Below are 12816 nucleotides of genomic sequence, written 5' to 3'. Positions count from 1 at the left end.
TAAGCACCAGCCCTTAAACCTTGACTAACATCTTCAAACCTTCCCCTGTGTCTCCTGTATCCCTTTATCCTCCTTTGCCAGATAGCACGACCAGACTAGGGATCGATTTTAAGCCAGGGATGGGATGTTTCCATTGAGACAGACAGAGACAGATGGGAGTCTGAAAGAGACAGGAGTCTCTATAATGTCCACATTCCATTTTTTACCTCAGACCTGTATTACTGGAAGGCACACACTAAAGGGCTATGGGCTGACCTGATTAATTTACAAAGTTAATGCAGGATGTCTTTTCTACCAACAATCCAATGTAGGCAGATATTCAAGCTTTGCTAACCACCGTCTTAATGAGAGAAATTTGCTTTGTTAGCATAAGCCAGACAAGAAGCTGATAATCAGCCAGGATCAAATCCTTGAAGACTGAACGAGGCAGCAGTGGTAAGAGCTGACCCTGAGTGGGATCCCCACTCCCATGATGGGAGACAAAGTTTAGGGCATATCAGGGCTTTTCTTAAAAGCTATGGAGGAGTGCTGGTGCATAGGGGCACGGGTACCCCAATGTTTATAGCAGCACTTTCAACAATAGCCAAATTATGGAAAGAGCGTAAATGTCCATCAACTAATGAATGGTTAAAGAAGATGTGGTTTATATATACAATGGAATACTACTTGGCAATGAGGAAGAATAAAATCATGCCATTTGCAGCAACGTGGATGGAACTGGAGGATATTATGCTAAGTGAAATAAGTCAGTCAGAGAAAGACAGATATCCTATGTTTTCACTCATATGTGGATCTTGAGACACTTAACAGAAGACCATGGGAGAAGGGAAGGGACAAAAAAGAAGAAAGAAAGAAAAAATAAAAAGTTACAAGCAGAGAGGGAGGGAGGCAGGCAAACCATAAGAGACTCTTAAATACTGAGAACAAACAGGGTTGATGGGGGCTGGGGGAGAGGGGAAAATGGGTGATGGGCATAAGGAGGGCACTTGTTGGGATGAGCACTGGGTGTTGTATGTAAGCCAATTTGACAATAAATTATATTTATAAAAAGCTATGAAGGAGATAAGCATATCTCGTATAAATTGGTCCCTTAAATTTAAGGGAGACTCAACACGGGACAGATGAGAATCCATTAGCCTTTACGGAAAGGCTGCAAAATTGCTCAAGATGAAATACAAACTGGGACCCCGAGACTCAGCATAGTTTATATGGTCCTTAATAACCTAGTTCATACCTCATCCTGCTCCAGACATTCAAAGGAAACTCCAGAATTTGGCAGTGAGTCTCAAAACTAACCCCTCAGTTTCTAGAACTAGCTTTCAAGGTGTTCAATAGAAAGAATGTGATGGAAGACGTTAAGACCAGAAAATGAGAAAGCAAGGTCTCCTTTGATTGTAGCTCTCCGGCCTACAGGAAGAGAAGGAAAGACACCCCAAGGGTGAGTGCTCCCAGCCCCCTCCGCGGGACCAAGAGACCAGAAACAAAGTTTGGGTCCAATCAATGTGCACACTGTAAGCAGGAAGGGTACTGGAAACAGGATTGCTCAGACTGCTCTTGGAAAGAAAGGAAGAAGCACAAAGCTGAATCAGTTCACTTGTCCCTCACTGAAGGTATGAGAGGGCCATGGGGCTCCCCAGCTGGTCTTGGACCATTAGATCCTCATCTCCTACAAGGAGTCCCAGGTGACCTTACCAATAGGAGGAGAGCTAGTTGAATTTTTACTTGATTCCGGAGCTACTTTCTCTGTACTGAACACCCAGAAGGGTAGCCTTTCTAACAAAAACTGTAATATAAAAGGAGTCTTGGGAAAAGGAGATACCAAAGTTTTTAGAGGCTTTGACTTGTGAAATAAGACAAAACATGTTAAAACACTGTTTTCTATCTGTGCCAGAATGTCCCATTCTTCTTTTAGGATGAGATATTTTAGCCAAAACAGGGGTCACTCTAAGTTCAGGACAGGGCAAATTACAAATTCAACTCCCTAGATACCAAGGAACCGAATTCATGGCATTATTACAACATATGCCAGTATTTAAAAGAGAGAAAATCCCCACCACCACCCCCCAAAAAAAAACCTTAAGGGGCGCCTGGGTGGCGCAGTCGGTTAAGCGTCCGACTTCAGCCAGGTCACGATCTCGCGGTCCCGGAGTTCGAGCCCCGCGTCAGGCTCTGGGCTGATGGCTCGGAGCCTGGAGCCTGTTTCGGATTCTGTGTCTCCCTCTCTCTCTGCCCCTCCCCCGTTCATGCTCTGTCGCTCTCTGTCCCAAAAAAAAAAAAAAAAAAAAAAAAAAAAAAAGTTGAAAAAAAAAAAAAAAATTTGAAAAAAAAAATTTAAAAACCTTAAGCTAAGTCAACTGGAAAAGTCTGGGTGTAAGGGCAGGTGGGGGCATGCCATTAACGCCCCATCTGTAAAAGTAAAAATTGAGACAGCTAGATTGCCGGCACCAGGTAAGGCAATACCCTTTAAAACCAGATGCTATACAAGGGATCTTCTTAACACAGGGGTTGATTAGGCCATGTAGATCCCTAGGTAACACCCCAATTTTACCTATTAAAAAGCCAGAAGTAGGGAATACAGATTTATTCAAGACCTCAGAGCTGTCAATGAAGCTGTTTGAGACATACATCCTATAGTGCCCAATCCCTATACTCTACTGACCAACTTACTGAGTAACAGCAAATATTACACTGTGTCAGGTCTAAAGGGTGCCTTTTTCTGCATCCCACTAGATCCTAAATTCCAAGAACTATTTGCTTTTGAGTGGGAAGATCCTGGCTCCCATCAAACACAACAGTACTGCTGAACTGTTCCCCCACCATCTTTGGGAAAATTCTGGGACGAGATTTAAGAGAGTTAAATTTAGAAAAACAGCACTGTATTATAATATGTAGATGATATTTCAATAACTAGTCCCACCCAGAAAGTTTCTGACAAAAACAGTTGATCCGTGTTAAATTTCCTGGCAGACATGGTATATGGTCTCAAAGGAAAAGGCCCAAATTTCTAAGGAACCTGTAAAGTACTTGGGGTTTATTTCAAGATGACAGCGAAGCCTCCTCCAAGAGAGAAAAACGGTAGTATGTCAGCTAGCCCCACCAAAAACCCGCAAACAACTGCATAAGTCTTTGGGAATGGCTGGCTTTTGCTGTGTTTGGAGTCCTGCTTTGGGGATGACTGCAAAACCTCTTAGTAATAAGCTTTGGGGATCTGAAACAGATTCATCTGCAAGCGATAAGTCCTGGGGCCAAGACTTCAATAAACTTAAATTTTTTTTTTTTCAACGTTTATTTATTTTTGGGACAGAGAGAGACAGAGCATGAACGGGGCAGGGGCAGAGAGAGAGGGAGACACAGAATCGGAAACAGGCTCCAGGCTCCGAGCCATCAGCCCAGAGCCTGACGCGGGGCTCGAACTCACGGACCGCGAGATCATGACCTGGCTGAAGTCGGACGCTTAAACGACTGCGCCACCCAGGCGCCCCAAGACTTCCATAAACTTAAAGCCCTGCTTAGGAAGGCTCCAGCCTTCACACTGCCAGATCTTAAGCCATTTGATTTGCATGTTAATGAGCGGCAACAGTAGGGATAGTAAAACAAATGCTGGGGCCTGTAAAAAGAGCAGTGGCATATTTTTCTAAGCAATTGGACATGATGGCCAAGGGTTGGCCCCCTTGCCTAAGAGCTGTAGCAGTGTATCTTGATAAAAGAAGAAAAACTACGTGCCAACCTATGGCTGTTTGGACCCCACACCAGGTTTCTATTTTACTGGAAAGCAAGGGATGTATCAGTGGCTGTCCCAAAACAGAATGCTATGATATCAGGCCATGCTGAGAGATGCCCCCAGACACAACTGAGGCCATGTCACACCTTAAATCCAGCCACCCTACTCCCTGATGATGATTATCCATGATTGTCCATAAGTGTTTGATCAAGTTTACTCTAGCCACAAAGATCTCAAGAGTGAACCTGTCTATCCAGTGCAGAAGAAATCAGTTTTACACAAAATGGACTAGGAAGGCAGGATATGCAGTAGTACCCTTAAACCCTCCTAGAGAAGCTAAAGGCCTGGGCCCAGGCACCTCAGCCCAAACGGCAGCAGCAGTAACCGCACTAACCAGAGCATTCCAGTTGGGTAAAGACAAGGTGTTAACCATTTACACTGATTCTAAATATGCCTTCTCTATAATGCATGTCCATGGAGCCACATGCAGGGAAAGAGGACTACAGCAACCATTGAGAAATTCAATATGGCAAGGAAATGCACAGGCGGCTCGAAGCTGTACAGAAGCCTAAAGAAGCGGCAGTGGTTCATTGTAGAACCCATCCAAAGGGAAATTCAGAGATAACAAAGGGAAATAATTTGGCTGCTGCAGCCGCAAAAAGGGTTGCCAAGTAGGGAGATTTTGCAGCTAGCTCTAATTCTGTCTCTATCACTAAATAAGTTTTCTCCACCTACCCCCAGGAGATAGAGGAGGCTTAAAATTGGGCTACCAATGGTCTCTTAATCAGAGGGTGGATGATAAATAACAATGGAAGAATCTGGGTACCCAAGCTGACTGCCTGGGGCCTCCCTAAGAATGCAAACGACTCAACCCATTATGGTAAAGGAGCTTTATACCTGTGGTTAATAAAGATCATGAGCATCGTGAAGGTGAAAGAAATTATTGAGAAAATAACAAACCAATGTGCCTATTGCTGGACAAAATGTACAAACCAGACCTTAGGTACTCCCTCTGGTTAGAGCAACTCAAATCTGGGGGACAATGCCAGGGGAGGCGTGGCAAGCAGACTTCACTGTAATGCCAATGGCCCCTGGAGGTTTAAATGCCCTTTGGAGTTTACAGATACATTTACTGGATGGACTGATGCCTTTTCCTTTAGGAAAGAAAAAGCTAATGAAATAAGAAAGGCCGTAATAAGAGATAATTCCTTGATTTGGATTGCCAAGGTCAATCCTAAGTAATAACGGGTCAACGTTTACATCAATAATTATTTCTGAGATAGCCAAGACCTTAAATATCAAGTGGAGGTGACAATGTGCTTGGAGACTTGAGTCTTCTAGGAAGACAGAATGTGCTAACAGAACCCCGAAAAACACCCTGGCAAAGTTATGCCAGGAAACACAGGAAAACTGGCTAAAGATACTACCAATAGCTCTCACCAGAATGAGAGCTGCCCCAAAGGGCAAACTAAAGCTCAGCCCATTTGAAATGACTTACAAGAGGCCCTTCCCAAAAGAGGCCCTTCCCTGATTTTTTTTTTTTACCTCCAGACCCAGAGGTTTCTGTAGACATTAAGCATATACTTAATCCCCGATAGGTGATGGACATGCTCAACAAATACGGGAATTTCGGCCTCCCTCTAGCCAATGAGATCAAGCTTTACCCTGGGGACTGGGTGTACCTCAAACTTGGAAAAGTGGGGCACCTCAGAATCACCTATACCCTATATGGACAGGGCCCCACCCAGTACTATGAACCACACACCCCTCCTTAAAATTAGAGGGAGTCGTACCTTAGATCCACCATGGTAAAGAAGGCGTCTGCACCAGAGACCCAGAAGGAGACGCTACCAGTGCCAGATGACAACAGATACTCCAGTGAACCACTCGCAGGCCTGAAACTTCTGTTCCAGAGACACAAGATAAGTGCAGCCTCAAAGAATAAGAGTTCTCCGGGCATCTGGGTGGCTGAGTCAGTTAAGCGACCAACTTCGGCTCAGGTTGTGCTCTCATAGTTTGAGAGTTTGAGCCCCGCTTCGGGTGAGCTCCAGCCCACTTCAGGCTGACAGTGCAGAGCCCGCATGGGATTCTCTCTCCCTCCCTCTCTCCTTCTCTCTACCCCTCGCTCACTCGCTCTCTAAAATAAATAAACTTAAAAAAGAAAAGAAAAAGGCTTCCCAACTCTAAGTAATTTTTTTTTTCTTCAGCCTGTATTGTTTGCTGTCAGGTCCCATAATAGGCCATCATTATCTCCATGATTATTAATGATCTAGCCCAATCTACTTTGTTCTGATTTTTATAATGAATACCTTCTTAATATTAGTTCTTGTCACCAATATGCTAGAGATGTCAAAAGCCATAAACACAGAGAAGCATCCCTGGGAGCAAAATTGTCTAGTAGATATAAGAAGAATCATAGCAAACGGAAACAAAGTAAAGAACCGTATGGCCTGTGTTCCACCCGATAAAAAATGACCATAACATTAACTTCATTATGAGCTCCCCTAAATCCTTTGAAAACCCCCCTTCCATAGCTATACAACTAAGCCATTCCCACAGGGCAATTCGAAGTGTCCACCTTACTCCAGTTATTAATGATGCAGAGAGGATAACATGATACTTAAATTCCACCTCAAAGCAAAAGCCATGCTACAAGTATACTCCTGAGATAGGGAATGACAGCCAAGTCCCAACAACTATAGTTCCTTTTACCTTTGACGTTAATGATGATTGCTCTCCAAACAAAACCCATTAGTGTGCAGAAAAGAAATATCACAGTACTGCTGGGACATGGAAAAATCAAATGGAGAGCATGAACAGGACTGGCCAGACCTAGGGGGTTTGGGAACTGCTTTATTTGCCACCCAAGGCATTGAGGATGAGGGCCTGAGATCCAGTAAATCACGAAGTAATACAAGGAATGGACTCTAGTCTCCTGGAGCCCCAAACTGGTTAACTGGCTTTACCTTAGTAGAGCCTGCAAAGCCTGTGCACACCCAGGACACCCAGGGTATGTATACCTTAATTTGTTGATCACCTTTTCTTGTGGCCACTAATAATCCGACTGCTCTTACTGCTGTTTGGACCTTGCACAGTTAACTGGCTGGTACAATTCACATGCAAATTCATGAAGGCCAAAAATTACAGATGGTCATAACACAAATATATGAGTAGTTTGAGGTTAAACCTGGTGATCCACAGACATATCTAAAATGAGCTAAGGGAAAATTCTGTTCTACTAACAATCCTAATGACCAAGCCCATGTCCACCAGGAAACAACTACAGAAGATGGACCTTTGCCCTGTGCCCCTCAAGAATGAAGAGGAAAAAAAAAAAAAAAACACAAAAAAACACAAAAAACTAGAGGAGGGATTTGTCACCTGCTAGACCCTAACACCTAACCTTTACTGTTCACCAGCTTGTACTCACCAATCTCTGTCCCACATTTTTCCTTAAGCTCTTTCCGGCTTCTCTAAACGCAGGCAAATGGAAATTGGAATCACCTGTCAAGGGATAGCGAATGCCCCAATACGAACTGCCCCAACACCGCCAGGACCACTTTGAGCTTAACCCTGAGCAGGCGGGATCATGGAGTGACCTCTAGAAGGTGCGGCAACCACCATATTATAATACTAACATCTTGGTTCAAATAGGAGTACCATTTACATAACACAGAATGTGTGTGAGTATAGGTAGGTTGCCTTAAGGCGACTGCAGGACCTTACACCATCTACAATACGATGACAAAGATCCCCTTTCTAAATATTCATCCTAACCCTAAATAAAAGGAACCCCTTCAACCTTACTCAGGGAGTCAAGGCTTTGAAAGTTATGCCTCATGAGCTCCTTATCTGCTGCAAATTTTCCTTTGTACAACTCGACCTGGTGTAGTTTGCATCTGTCACTCGCCAAGGAGTGAACTCAGGTTAGTTCTGTTACAGTGGCACCTTACGCAACAGGAAAACAAAGAATTCCTATGCTATGCCCTGCAGTTCCAGGATCTACCCCTTTCTAGGACTGAAACTCTGGGGAGGGATCAAATGTCCCAAGGGTCTCTTCAGGATGCGATTTGTTTCTGGAGACCCAGGTCTTTAACCTCACAAGAACCCACAGGTTCTTTAGAAATTAGGATATAAGATTAGAAGGCAAATTCATATTTGGAACCTTCACCCAGGACCCCAAATCTGCACCTCTTGGAACTTCTTGTCCCTCTAGATACTGGGGCCACTGAGGACAAAAACAAAGGTGATGAAGTTCACGGCACTTGTTACAGAGCTGTCAGCCAAGTTCAAAAGTCACGGGGCTCTCCACGCATGCAGAGCGCACCCTCACGCATGCGCACGCCCCCTACCCCCGTCCCGCGGACGCACCGGCAGAACCACCCTCTTAGAGCTGGGGGGCCATTCGAACCCAAGCCAATGGTCCGGACCTAGACGCCCCTGCCCGCTGTCTGGGGTCCCCCTCCTCCCCACCGCGGGTCAACGCTGCTTCCCACCCGGCCCACGCTCTAACCTCTGCTGTTAGGAAGGTGGGCAACCAGGACCTTGAGAGTTACTGGGAAATCTGGAAACGGAATATAGGGCTTCGCTAAACCTGTAGGCGTAGGAGGGGTACCAGGAAGATGGCGGAGCTGCGCCTGCGCAGCACTCTCCACGGCTAGGGCGCAAGTACTGCTGGGTAAGCAAATAAAATTCAAGACTACGTCTACCATAATCCTTCGCGTGCACTCCTGTAAATAAAAATGTAAATAAACCTGTCCCATTCAAAGGGTATGGGGATTGTTACTATGGCAGGTCTGTGGTTCTGGCCTTACATAGAACTACTAAATGTAATTTGTGGTCCTTTACTGCGTCCTAGTTTTGGAAAAAAAAATCTTTAAAAGACATTTGCGGATAATTATGGGAATTTGAGTATAGATGCGCTATTAAAGAACGTACTTAGTTTTAGAGATACATACTGAAGTATTAAGGAGTGAAATATACCTAACTTACTTTAAAATATTTCAGCAAACATAAGATAAAGCAAATACGGCAAAAGGTGAAATTTGTCCAATATAGACAATGGTATGTGAGTGCTCCCTTTTTTCTGTGATTGAAAATAGAAACTTCAATAAAAGATTGCAAAAGTAAAAAGAACTGGGAGTATCATTTAGACACAAAACTAATAGGAAAGCATGTATCAGTTATCAGTTCTTGTGAATAGGGGATTTAATTAAAATGTTAAAAAATGGAATCCAGCAATACAGTAAAAAAATAACATCTCTACCAAGCAGAGTTTGTCTCGAAATTGAAGGAAAATAACTTTTCTAAATTAAGGACGCAATATTTTTTTTAAATAAGCCAGAAAATATATGCATACTTTAATAAAGAAGATTTTAAATAAGCAATAATTCACTCGAGTAATTCCACTGATTGGGTTATATGCTAATATAATTCAAAGATTTATATAAAGAATGTCCTTCACAGTTTAGTTTCGTCGATACAAATATTCAGTAGATTTTATGGTAAATATGCTAATCCATGAAGTACAATAACAAGCAGCAGCCTTTAAATGTAATAAAGTGGGGGCACCTGGGTGGCTCAGTTGGTTAAGCATCTGACACTTGATTTCGGTTCAGGTCATGATCTTACAGTTTTGTGGGTTCAAGCCCCATGTCGGGCTCTGTGCATGGAACCATGAGTACCCTGCTTAAGATTCTCTGTCTCCCTCTCTCTCCCTCTGCCCCTCCCCTGCTCAGACTCTCTCTCTCTCAAAATAATACATAAACTTAAAAAAAATAAATGTGATAAAGTAGAAGTATACTAAATCATACAAGGGATATTCAAAATATATTCTGAAATAAAAAATAACAAACAACACACATGCCAGTAACATGGTGCAATCTATGAAACATATGTATGTATTCATGGAGATATGACAGTGTCTGTCACAAGGTAAGGACTCAAATAGACATCATTCCAGTCAGGCTATGTAAGCGTATTTATTGTGTCAGTGAGTCTGGGTGTATGCATTTTTGTTAAAGAGGTTATTTCTGTATGACTTGTATATTTGCGTGTGTCCATCGCTTGTGGGAGTGACCACCACAGACTCTCTTGAGAATAAGGCAGGTACTTTAATATATAAAACAGTTACAAAAAAAGAAATATATATATATATATAGTTATAGTTATAAAATATAACAGTAAATAAAAATGATACATTTATTGTGTAAAAATACTTGTATATCTATGGGTGAATTATCCTTCATCGGTAAATAGTAACTACATCCATGGTTCTGCAGGCCAAAATCTGAAATCACTCGTTTAGGCAGAATTAAGATGACCCTTTATTTTTAATTATTTTTCCAACACCTCCCATCCAGAACACTGGGGTATATGAAAGAGGACTTGGGCTGCCTCCATTTTGACCTCAGATTTTCTAGTCGCATCCTTCTTTCCAACTGGTCTCATGGCTCGGGTGGAGGACCCTGAGGACCAAGCATCCACCCCCCGCCCCAAACCTGACAGTACCCTTTTAAGGAATAAGGACTACCCCGAGCCTGCAAGACCCCACCCATGTTTGACTCCAAGACAATGATCATTCGACCCTCACTTCCTCCCTGCAGTACCCACCATCCTTTGCCCCACATTTTGAAAAATAAACCTGGAAGGATTTTTAGCACTTGGGGGACAGTCTTTGAGATGCTAGTCCGCTGTCTTCCCAGTGTTAGCCTCACTAAAAGTAAATTCCTTTCTTGTTTCACCACCGCTGGTCTCTCTGCCTTTGGATTTTCTCAGCAATTGGTGGCTGAACCTGGTCTGTTTGGGACTCCCACATCCAGTTGCTCCACCCTGCTAGCCAGCTGTGTGTGTATGTATACATAATATACACATACTCAAATGTGTATGTATATTTTGTCTACATGGATTTTAGGTTTTAATCTTACCGAAAAAATTTTTTTTTGTCATTACACTGAATGGAAATACATTTCTGTTGGCACAAAACTAAGTTAATGTCATAATGTGACTGACCAGGAAATCACTGCATATTCAGTGCATATTCCCTAGTGAAAGGAGTTATTTTATACTATTAGCATAAAATGAGTAAAAAAAAAAATCTCAGACTGTGCACTCACATTAAACTTTTCTTTCTTTTGGGCAATGGTATGTGTGGTACTAGTGTTCTGTTTTAGCCTATAAGTATTTTCTCCTTATTACAAATTTCACGTGTCATTTGCATAATTTTGAAAACTAGCATTCCTAAGATAAAAGTCAGATGTCAGTGGACATTATTTGAATGTATTGTTGTACTTGGTTCCAAGTACTTGATCAATATTCGCACCGCTTCCGGGTAGTTATCTGTTTTCACGCCCGCTGTGGGCTGCCACTTGTCACCAGCTGTCACTGTGAGTAATCACGGGGGGGGGGGGGGGAGGGAGCGTCCCGAAAATCCCAGCAGCGCTCAGGCGGCTGGAGGAGGCCAGGCCGTATTATCATATGTCATCCAAAATGGAGTTGCTATCGAGGCTTCTGGGAAGCGTAGTTCCAGAGTGAGGCGCGCGGGGCTTTTGGGCATGCGCAATTCCACCTCCTTTTGATAGTCGCCATCTTCTGTCTCCTGCCCCAGGGCGGGATAGGACTCCGGGGCCTGCAGGTCTCCGCGGTGCGGCAGAGGGCGGGGCCTGGAACCTGCGCGGGCCGGGAGCGGTGGCCGAGCCCCTGCAGGTGTGTCGGCGGCCTCTCTGCGGGTGCGAGGCCGGGGGCGGGGGGAAGCCGGGTCTCCGCGGCTGCGACGAGTCGGAGAACTTGGAAGGCGCCGCCCCCCTCCGAGCGCCCGGCTGGCCTCCGAGGACTGGGGAGGGGGCCGGGCAGGGGGCTTGGCGGGGAAGCCCGCTGTCCACCTGCCGCCCCTCCCCAGAAGCCTGGCTCTCGACCTGCGGAGCCGGGCGGCCCGAGTTGGCCTGGGGCGCGGGAGCAGCGGGGAGGGACGCGGGGGGAACGGCTGTTGTGACGTGGACCCCGGGCCCGCCGCGTCCGCGCTGGCGTGGCTGCTGGCGTGGCTGTCGGCGCCGCGGCCGTGTCAGCCCGGGGGACCTGCGCGCGTCCGGTGCCCGCCACTTAACTGGGCAGGATGACCTGGGTACGCCTCGGACATTCATCTGTAAAATAACCACAGTAACTACTGGGGTTGTTTGCTGTATTAAATAGGGCCGTATATATAAAGTTTGATAAGGACTCAATAAAGGTGAGCTGCTTTTATTATTACCGAGGTATGCTGTTCTTTTCACTCTTGGCTCATTTAATCATAATCATCATGACCATCCTTTGAATCGGCATTAACCACCTCCATTTTAATAAACAGGAGTACGAAAGGTCGGAAATTGATTGGTTTACTCAGCGTTAGCGGTGACGGGGTGGGTAAATTCGTTTTATTTACTCTTTGGTTCATGCGGTTTCCTACAGCCTTGGGCTGTATTTAGTACAATAACTGCCCCTAAGCATAACTGTGGAGTGTGATGGACCTAACCTAGTGTTCAATTAACAAAAATTCTTGAGGCTTCCTCAGAACCCTTGTGTCAAAAGGATAATTGAGGCCCTTCCCTCATTCTCCAACCTATTTGTATTCTCAGAGGACTGTTACACATGTAAATTGAGCCCTGAATCTTACGTGTTATTGGAGAAGCTGGGAGTCCTCTCCAAGCCCGAGACTACTTTCTAGAGGGGGGATGGGACACACTTTGTTAAAAAGACAAAAACTGGAATTTCATCCTTGCTCCGTGTTATTAAGGTGCTATCATAATGCGTCTGGCTGGTGTATCTGGGCTTATTATTAGGCATTTTGTAAGCATCAGGCCATCGGGAAGAGCTTTGTGCTATCGCAGCATTATGGCATCTAGTTACCTTTTGCTTACCTACATCAAGCGCCTGTTCTGGGACTTATGGTGTCAAATTGTTATTTTAGAAGTTAGATTTGTGTCCCTGTCATAATTCTTCGAGGCCTAATTAAATTTTACCCTTGGCCCAGCCCAGGCTTGGAGGGGACAGTGAATTCCAGGGTACTGTCGGGATTTGTGGCACTGAGTGAAAATTTACAGAATCAAAATGGTACGTGAAAG

The sequence above is a fragment of the Felis catus genome, chromosome D2 (assembly GCF_018350175.1).
Source record: "Felis catus isolate Fca126 chromosome D2, F.catus_Fca126_mat1.0, whole genome shotgun sequence".
Taxonomy (NCBI): domain Eukaryota; kingdom Metazoa; phylum Chordata; class Mammalia; order Carnivora; family Felidae; genus Felis; species Felis catus.
The sequence above is the reverse complement of the archived record's forward strand: the minus strand, read 5'-3'. Positions refer to the sequence as shown.